The following is a 10,203-nucleotide window of genomic DNA, read 5'->3' as shown; positions in this document are numbered from 1 at the left end:
TATATATATATATTATTTTTAAGTTTATTATTGTATGTTAGAGTTAAAGTATGTTAAATTTTGTTTGTATTATGAATGGATAGCTTACTTTAGACTTGAGATGTTATGTATTTATCCCTGTACTCAGTTCTGGGAAGTCCGGGGGGGGGGAGGGGGGAAGGGGATGAAGGGGTAGAATTATAAAAAATTGGTGTATTTATAAATGAAATGTAAATGTTTGTTTTTAAGAAGAGGAGATGATCGGCTAGTACCCCTAAACTGCATCTGAGGTGGTGGAAAAGAAGGTGATGGGATGTGTAGGATAGTTGGGAAGGTGGAAAGAGGAGAGGTCAAGAGGGGGAAGAAGGAAGAGGGAAGTAGGTAGGAAGGTGGAGGGAGTGTGGATGCGGGGGGGGAACGCCGATTATTTCAGAATAGGCTTTTTATGTCCTTGTTTTTCTAATGAAATGCACCATATTTGTATTATTTGTTTATATTTTATTTGAAAAAATTAATAAATTTTTTTAATTTAAAAAAAACCAAACTGGGGCAGGACCTAGCCCAGCACGGGCATGGCAACTTGACTGATTTGGTCTAATTGGGCTAGAGGACACACTTAACCCATTCGTGGATTCTCCATTCTTCATGCTGGAGAAAGGACCATCTTTCTATACAAAAGTATTGTGTATTTTTTAATGTTTACTGTCTAACTCTACAGTGCTATATACCAATATTAATTTCAGAGAAGGGAAAGAGTATTTCTATTTCTGTTTCCTTAGAATATATAGAAACAGAAGTGCCTTTTTTCTTTTTAGTACATCGAAGCACTCATTTAACTAGTATATTTTTTACAATACATCTCCAAGAGGCCAGAATGAACATTTAGGATCTTATTAGTTGTAAAAAAAAAATGAGGCCACTCAGCATACCATCTCCACAGGGATATTCAGTGAAGTAGAAATTGCAAAGAATGCCATTCTCCTCTATCAAGAAAAGAAATAAAATGGGAGCAGAAGTCTCATTATCATGGAAAAGACTGCCACCACATACACCTTGTGCTATTTATTATTTTTCATGCCCTCACATTAACAAATAGTTGTTTATTAAAAGTGATTTACTGAACTCAGGCAAAAACTGCTGCAAAGCACCTGGTTGTGGAACTAAAAACAAATAACTCAGAAGGATATTGTAAACTTACATTTAAAATGTCCTGATTACAAAGCTGAGAGACAGGCAGTTATACATCAATTATAAATATTTTAGGTAATCCCTGCAACCTTTATAAGATTTCAGAAAAGTTCATAATTAACTAAGGTGACCAAAAATCTATATTCTCACTCATCCAAATCATGGTTGTCCCAAAGGTGCTTTTTCAAGAGGCAACTGGACTTTCTTGGTTTTCTTTGAAGACATTTCATTTCTCATCCAAGAAACTTCTTCAGCTCTTCAAAGAAAAACAAGAAAGTCCAGTTGCCTCTTGAAAAAGGCACCTTTGGGATTTAGTGACAAAAGTATAATGGCAGGATCTGTAAGATCTTGCCCAGTTGGGATGCCAGGAGTGAAAAATTATTCTTGGTACTAAATTCTGTATATCTCATAAAAAAGACACCTGAAGTAGGGATTCAGTAATTTAAAAACACAAGCATATCAAAAAGGGGGAGGCACTTTTTTCAGTTATTTCAGTCTGGAGATCAGTTTTTTGGTTTCTCTAACAGGCAGTTAGCAAACAATTTACTCCCAAATAGTTCTTTCAGTGGAAAATAAACCATTATAAAATTAGGCAATTATTCAGAGATCACTAATATTTTACAAATGTTTAAATGTTGCTCAACATAATTAATATGCTTTCTTTATTATGAAATATTTAATTCTCATTTATCATATTGATGCTGTTCAACCTATTCTACGTGAACATGTATTTCTATCTAAATATTATGAATGGAGCTCCATCTTGGCCACAAAAGCCCAGATCTTTTATCAGCCTTAATGTATTCTGGCAAAAATATTAAATAGTATCTAATGTTGACTATCACATCAATTCTGAACATAGTGCTGGTTAGGTACAATCTTCTTGGAAGTATTTTTATATTCCAGAGTTTTAAATCTTTCAAAGTGCAAACCTCAGTACAAATATGATAGTTCCGTAGGGAAGGATTCCCTCCTTAATCTAAAAACCTGCATTCATTTCTTTCATATTCAACTTCATGCACACCTACTTTAATCCTTTACAGTAGCTAGGCTATTAATAAAATGGGATAAAACGGATAAAAAAATCATAAGGAACTAAGTAGGGAAGCTGCTACTCAGTTACCATTTTAGCTTCCCCCCCAGCCCTAATTCTTTAAAATAGGCAACAATATGAAATCTGATCAGTTTATATAAAGGATAGTTCCAATAATTTTTCTATGTGTTTGTATCTTAATTTCTGTAACACCTTTCTGAAGCGCAAAGCAGAGTATGCAAACATTTTTAGCTCCAATTTTCCCTAACAATACCATAGTGAGGTAAGTTAAGCTGACTGAACTGAAATCACCCAGTGAGCTTCCACAGATTTGAGTTTGGCATTTCTGGTCATATTTCACTTCACTACACAGGGGGCCACTATGAAAAAGAATTGTTTTCAAGTCCATATCGGCTTTTTCAAGAGATACAGCCGACTTTTTAATTAATGCTAAATTTAGCAACAAAAGTAGACTGGTTAGTAAACAAAATGGTTGTTATGTAAAAAGAGCCACAGTGGCAGAGTGGTTAGAATGCAGTATTGCAGGCTAATTCTGCTGACTGCCAAGAGTTCAATTCTGATCAGTTCAAGGTTAGCCTTCCATCCTTTCGAGGTTGGTAAAATGAGGACTCAGATTATTGGGGACAATATGCTGACTCTGTAAACCACTTAGAGAGGGCTAAGTGCTATGTGATATTATTCTCCTTCTTCCCCGTAATTCACTGTTATTTATACAGGAGAGGAACCTGACTGTCTGGGATTAAACTGTATATGGATCTCCATTTATTTCTCTCCAGTAAGATATCCCAGAGAAGGGCCACTAAAAGTACACAATAATTACCAATCAAGCATAGCAATTATAAAGGTAGTTTGAACATGCCATGAAAATGTTTAGGATTGTGAAAATGTTGAACAAAGGGTCAAATAAATCAAGATATTTTACTGACACAGCAAGCAAACTTGAAAACTCTTTAATAACAAAAGAATGAAATTGGCTTGAGTTACATAACGACTAAGTGTGATGGAAAAATATTTTTATTTACTACATACAAATAAATTTAAGTTTAATCAGCCACAGCAATAGCTGGTTAAGCTGATATGGGAAAATAACTCTGGTTACTATATTTGTTGTTTGACATTGTACTGTAATCATGATTATTATGATGTATGTTTCTTTGTCCTCAAAATTTTCTTAATTCTGAATAACTTTGCTTCCAAGACATCTTAAGCATGATGCTTAAAAAAAAATCTTACCTTAAGGTGAGATGCATTCTCCATGATAAAAATGATTTTCAAAAGACTTTATCACATCTAAGACATATATGAGAATAAGGCCTAAGGCATGATGTGGGTAAAGTAAATACACCCAGGATATAACATTGGATTCTGTTCTAAGCAGAGTTGAGTGAATTGCAGTCCTTGTTTTCACTTCATCCAACTTGTATGCAAAGGTCAAGTATTTTGTGAGCAACCAAATTAAGCCTCTAGCAAAAATCATTGGTCTTTTCCTTGACAGAGATTATCCAGATGAAAGAGACAGAGTACAGGGAATGCCAGGCAAAGTGAAAAAACAGAGCAGATAGAAAAGTTTTTGCCCCACTTCAGTCCTAATCCTCTTCAGCATACAATTCTACTCCAACAGATTAGTTTAATGAAAAGATTATTCATACTTGTTCTAAACTCCATATCTCTGATCACTCCAAAACTAACTAGTTGATTCATTAAAACTAATAGAACCAAAGTTATTTATTATTATATTTGAGTCCAATTCAATGGGTAGCTCTTGACAAATTGTTTTTGCCCAGCCAATCTTGTTGAATATACTATTTATATATAGCTTAAATATGCACACAGAGAATATTTTGACTTTGACTAGTTTTTTTTATAGCTGCTACGGTATCTGGCACCTCTTATTTCAATATTAGTATGTCAAGTTAAAATACTCTAAATATCACCCATACATTAAAAATATAGCTCTCTGTTTCACACTCAGAATACTTCAGTGACAATAGACACCTAAGGACTACCTGGAAATTAATTCAATATGACTTAAGAATCAATTGCCAGTGAAAGGCATTCAGCTCCCAAGCTAGTTTTTTTTTAATGGAAATTTGTCCATTTTACATTATACCACAATTATAATGTTATTTTAGATATAAATATATTTTATCTGTTTTGTATTATTTCTCAAAAGCAGCTGGTTTTTTCTCTTTTACTCTGTTATAGTAATTTCTCATTTATTTCGCCCTTCCTGATTCACATAGTATTTTACTGAGTCTAAATCCTCTCACCAGAATAATCTCCATCCCAAAATATATATTGTTATGCAATTAGTGATGCACAAACAACTCTTTTTTAATGCTATCTCAATGAATACATTTACTTTAACATCTATTCTTCTAATAAGTCATTTTGTGGGAGTTCACTGTTTTGTTTTCTTTTCACAAACATAGATGCAGTCGTAAGAGACTCTTCACTATGATTAATGGGCTCCCATTGGGTATACAGAAAATTCCCCAGTCTGGTTCCCTTGAGAATGCCCCACAGCATGGATTTCTAGGCAAAGCTAGATTAAAAGAGGAGGAGCAATAGCTATAGTCCACCTACCCCACAGCCATCAATTACATATAGTGATAAATCAACGATTTCAGCCAGAACAAAGACTAGTGTGGCAAACAAACAACAGCAGTCACAGCAAATTGTTTTGAAGCAGAATATAACTTTCAAAAGGTACAATGGAACTAGCAAAGATACTGGCAATAGCATGATAATGTGCTGCTATTTCATGAAAAATTAGGCACAGCGCATCCAATTACTTCTGAATTAAATTGAACAGAAGTCAGCAGAAAAAGAAAACGAGGGAGTAGTTGCTTCTTTTTTTCCTAACTCTCCTCTTTGCTTCATTGTTAAATCAAAGCAACTGGGAGAAGAAGAAAAACATCTTTATGTTCTTAAAAATTGTAAGGCAAATGTGTGGAATTGTGGTCTAACAGATGGTGTTCCAAAAAAGAAGTCAGAGATGACAATTATAACTTAGCAATATCTGCAGGCCACAAGTTTCACACTTCCACTGTAAAATAGTATTAGCAATTTAGCAAAATTTTCCAAATAATTTGGATATAATTTGGATATAACATGACCATAAACTGTTATATGAAAAAACATAAACATTTAATTTACATTACTTCAGAAGCTCCCACTAATTACCAGACAATGTGCTTTAATTAATTTTTACAAATCATTTAAATTTCACTTCATCCCCTTCAAATCCTTGCAAATTTCAAAGTTGCAGAGAACCTCTGAGACATAAGGCAGCAAAGTGAGAAATTTAATAGCTCTTCTCCTTTTTAAGCAATGGGCAATTATTCTTTAGGAGAGGTTCATTTGACCATTTCATAATCTGTGAGAAAATTTAAAATGTCATAAACTGAAGAATAATCAGAATAATCAGAACTGTTTATGGGAATTATGGCAAAGAGGATCTCTTGTTATAAGGTACAGTTTTCCTGGCAATGCTGAAAGATGTTATAATATGCTAACTTCTACACTGCTCAAGGCAGCATTAAAAATCATCGTCTGTTAAATTTCTGTTGCAAACTGAGAAGCATAGGAGAAATTGCTAAGCACTCCTAGAAATACCTTAAATTTCTGGAAGTATTTTCAGAGGAACATGTTTGATCTTCAAGAGAAGAGAAATGGAATTTCCTGCCTACCTTGCATTTTCCCCATTTCCTCCCTTTTTTTCTCCTTTTTTTCTTTTTTTCCTTTTTCCATCAGTCATTTGCACATAAATAGACCACGTTTTAAAAAAAAATACAACCCCCTTGACTGATTCTTGAGATAAATTATTGTAAGTAGCCCACAGTCACTTCTCCTGAGATGGTAAACTACATAAATGTGATTAATAAATAAATAAAACCCACATGGAAACATTTCTAAACCTCTCTAGATAGTATAAAATGAGAGCCTTGGGCAAATAATGACTTAAGGCCATGGAACATTCCATTCCAGTGTTTAGCTCTCTTTTGAAACTATCCTCAATATGTTATCAAAGATTTAGGATCTGACCACAAAATGGCCTCTCTACTCTAAAACCTGGTTGCTCCCTTATGCTCTTTGCATCAATGAATTTTGAGATACAATTGAGGATCAATCATTCAGTGCTTTGAAGAGATGGCAGAGGTATGATACTGGTCAGTAATTTTTGGGATCATTTGGGTCTCTGCCAGGTTTCAGTAAGGCAGCACCTCTAGCCTGCCTCTACAATTTTGCTATACAAACAGCACTTACAAGATGACTGTACATGTACAAACAGCACGTACAAAAGGAATGGTATTTTATATCTTGCTGAATTCAAAGCTATCATTACCACCAGTCATTCCTGTCATGCAATATTTAAAATACAAGGACAACAGGACACCATTCTGAACTGCTACGCAGCAGACATTCACACAATGTACAAGTATCTAGACAAAGAAAACCTCTGATATGGACCAACAAAATCATATCAAGTTTTCCTGCAAAAATAAAGGTTAAATTCTTATCAAATGGGGTGACAGACACTAATCAGGAAGGAGACTGGACCAATTCATGAATGATTAGTATATAGTAAGCTTGGATACTATTAATACACTCCAGATTTCTTCTATTAAACAAAGCCATCTATTGACATCCTGGAAGTCAAGCTTCCCCTGAGATCCAAGGTCTTCTACCCCTGTTTTTCTTCTAGAGGATCTTAAAGATCTGACTCTTCTCCCAGGCTTTAAGCTAGGGTCCATGTATGTTACTGTTGGCTGAATACAGCATCTTCTTCATTGTCTTTTATTTGGATTCCATATAGTTATTATTATTGTCATTTGCTTAGTAGCAATTTGGCTTAGTAGCAATAAAAGGAGTAAAATCATGAGCAATAATGAATTCAAATGCCAGATGGTCAAATCATCAGAAACCATTACGATGAATCCTACAAAAATGGGCCTTTTTATGGTTTTAAGGATAATATCAAGCATGGACAAATTAAAAATATGATTAGTACAGAATACATCCCAAAAGTGAGAAAATTGCTAAAACAAACTGAGTAGAGAAAACACCATCAAAGCCATCAACATCCATGATATGATATACTTCTGGAATTATTAATTAGACACAAACTGTACTGGACAGTTTGGAGTGAAAAACAAGGAAACCAATAACTGTTCACTATGCCTTATATCTCTGTAGTGATGTTAAAAAACTATACCTGCCCTGAAAAATAGAAGTAGGTGTTTACTTCAAATCAAACAAATTGTCAAAAAAAGAAAAACATTCTGATTAAGTAAATTAAGAACAAGCATTGATGCAAGGTAAAAATTGGAACTTAATGAAAACAAAACAAAACATGAGCGTAATAAAAACACAAATAGAATGCTGGTAAGGAAAAGCACTACAGAGTTAATTATTACAAAAGATTGAGGTAAAAGTAAATAAAAATAAAACCTGGCAATGTTAAAACTCGAATATTAAAAAAGTAACTAAAGCCTTGATTTTGTCTGCTATTTGAATTACAACAATCAAGGCCAGAATTTGAAAATAATCAAATGATTCGAAGTGCAAAGAATCTTTGCGTATATTCTTCTATGCAAAGAAGCAGAAGAAACAGTAGTTCATATATTCAGCTTCTGCAAGAAAATCACACTGTAATTGAAAAGAAGAAAGTGTTGGTAAATGATGTGGAATATTGAGTCGTGAGAGAGACAACTTATGTTTGTCGCACCAAACACAAAAGTTCTTCCACGTTGCCTCATAGATGCGATTCGTGGATGGGCAACGGGATGCCTGTATAACCTCAATGACCCTTACAGAGCAAGATTGCCTCGACAAATAGTTGCGCTCAAGTGCCAGACGGCTAGCTGCAGCCACTGGGGATCCGGATGTAGAATGGTTCCCTGACTGAGTGATATCCTGTCTGGCGGAATTTTCCACGGATCTGCCTTGGAGAGACCCAGCAGGTCGGCAAACCACGGTCTCCGTGGCCAATACGGGGCTACAAGTAGAACCTCCGCGTCTTCCCGGAGTAGTTTGCGCACCACCGCCGGAAGAAGAGGGAGAGGTGGAAAAGCATATAGCAGACCCCGAGGCCATGGAGAGCGCAGTGCATCTATCTGCTCCGCTCCCAGAGACGGGAAGCGGGAGAAAAAGCGGGGGAGCTGGGTGTTGGCCGGTGAGGCGAATAGGTCCACTGACGGTAGACCAAAGCGATGGCAGATCTCTTTGAAGACCCTCGGGTGAATCCTCCACTCTGAGTGGTCTATTGTCGCTCTGCTCAAGACATCTGCCTGGGTATTGTCCTTCCCCGAGATGTGCTCGGCCTTGATGGACGCTAGATTGTGCTCTGCCCAGGTCCCCAATATTAATGCCTCGTTCAGAAGGATCCGAGAGCGAGTGCCCCCCTGTCTGTTTACGTGGGCCTTGGCCGTCATGTTGTCCGTGAGGACCAGCACATGACGCCTCCGGACCTGGCTGTGAAAGTGAAGGAGAGCCAGATGTATGGCCCTCAGTTCCAACCAGTTGATATCGTGGCAGAGGTCTGAGTGAGACCAACGCCCCTGAGCCCAATGGGAATGAAGATGCGCCCCCCAACCAAAGAGGCTGGCATCGGTCGTGAGGAGGAGGCGCTCCGGCTCCTTGAACAACGACCCTTTGAGGACGGCTGGGGACAGCCACCACTTGAGGGAAAGCGAGGTCTGAGATGGAAGCCTCACCCTTGTCTGAGAGGCACTGATGTTCCGCCTCTGAAAGGGGAGTAGAAACCACTGCAATTCCCTGGAGTGGAGCCTGGCCCACGGCACTATTTCCATGGCCGATATCATCTGTCCTAGCACCCTGGAAAGGCTGAGTAGGGAGACCCTCTGCCCCTTGCGCACTTGACGGATGGATTTTCTCAAGTTGGACAACCGTTCCTGGGACAAATACACCCGGCATTCCATGGTGTCTATGACGGCCCCCAAATGCAATATTCGAGTCATGGGAACCATATGACTCTTGGGGAAGTTTACCGAGAACCCATGATCCTGGAGCAGCCGTACTACCCGGTCGAGATCCTGTCGCACCGAGTGGGCGGAGGTCGACTGGATCAGGATGTCGTCCAGGTAACACTGGACCCTGATCGGTACCATCTGTAAGTGAGCTGCCAGGACCGCCAGGATCTTGGTAAACACCCTGGGGGCCGACGAGAGGCCAAAGGGTAGAGCTCTGTATTGATAATGCTCTCCCTTGTAACTGAACCGTAGAAACTGACGGTGATCGACAGAGATGGGGATATGGAGATATGCTTCCGTGAGATCGATGGATGTCAGGAAGTCTCCCTTTCTCACGCTTCCCAAAATGGAGCGGAGCGTCTGCATCTTGAATTTTTGATATTTTATATGATGATTCAAATTTTTTAGATCCAGGATGGCTCTCCATCCTCCTGACGGTTTTGGAACGACAAAGAGGACGGAGTAAAATCCCTGACCTCTCTGGTCCACTGGAACGGTTTCTACGGCTCGTATCTCCAGAAGATGCTGGATGGCCTGGCTCATCAGAGTTCTTTTGGCTAGGTTTCGGGGGAACGGGCAAGAAATGAACCTGTTTACAGGTGTGGAGATGAACTCCAGGTAGAGGCCGGACCTTATTGTATTTAGAACCCACTTGTCTGTGGTGGTGGCCTCCCATTGGTGGAAGAACAGTGATAGTCTGCCCCCTATGGGAGGTCCCGCTGTCGGGGAGTCACCTGGACCGACGAAAGGGCCGGCCGCTCCCTCGAAAGGGCCGCTTACCCTGGTTACCCCGGTATTGTTGCCTGGGTTTGCTCGCCTGCCTGTCAAACTGCCCCTCTTGCCGGTCCGGTCTGGGTGGAAAGGGACGAAAGGAGTGTGAATAGTTGTATCTATTCCCCCCCCCGAAAGGACTGCCTAAGGGAGAAATAATTTTGTCTCCTGTCTGGCTTTATCAGGATATGGTTGAGCACTTTGCGCTTATCCTTT

The sequence above is a fragment of the Protobothrops mucrosquamatus genome, unplaced genomic scaffold, assembly GCF_001527695.2.
Source record: "Protobothrops mucrosquamatus isolate PMUCROS unplaced genomic scaffold, P.Mucros_1.0 scaffold47, whole genome shotgun sequence".
Lineage (NCBI taxonomy): Eukaryota > Metazoa > Chordata > Lepidosauria > Squamata > Viperidae > Protobothrops > Protobothrops mucrosquamatus.
The sequence above is the reverse complement of the archived record's forward strand: the minus strand, read 5'-3'. Positions refer to the sequence as shown.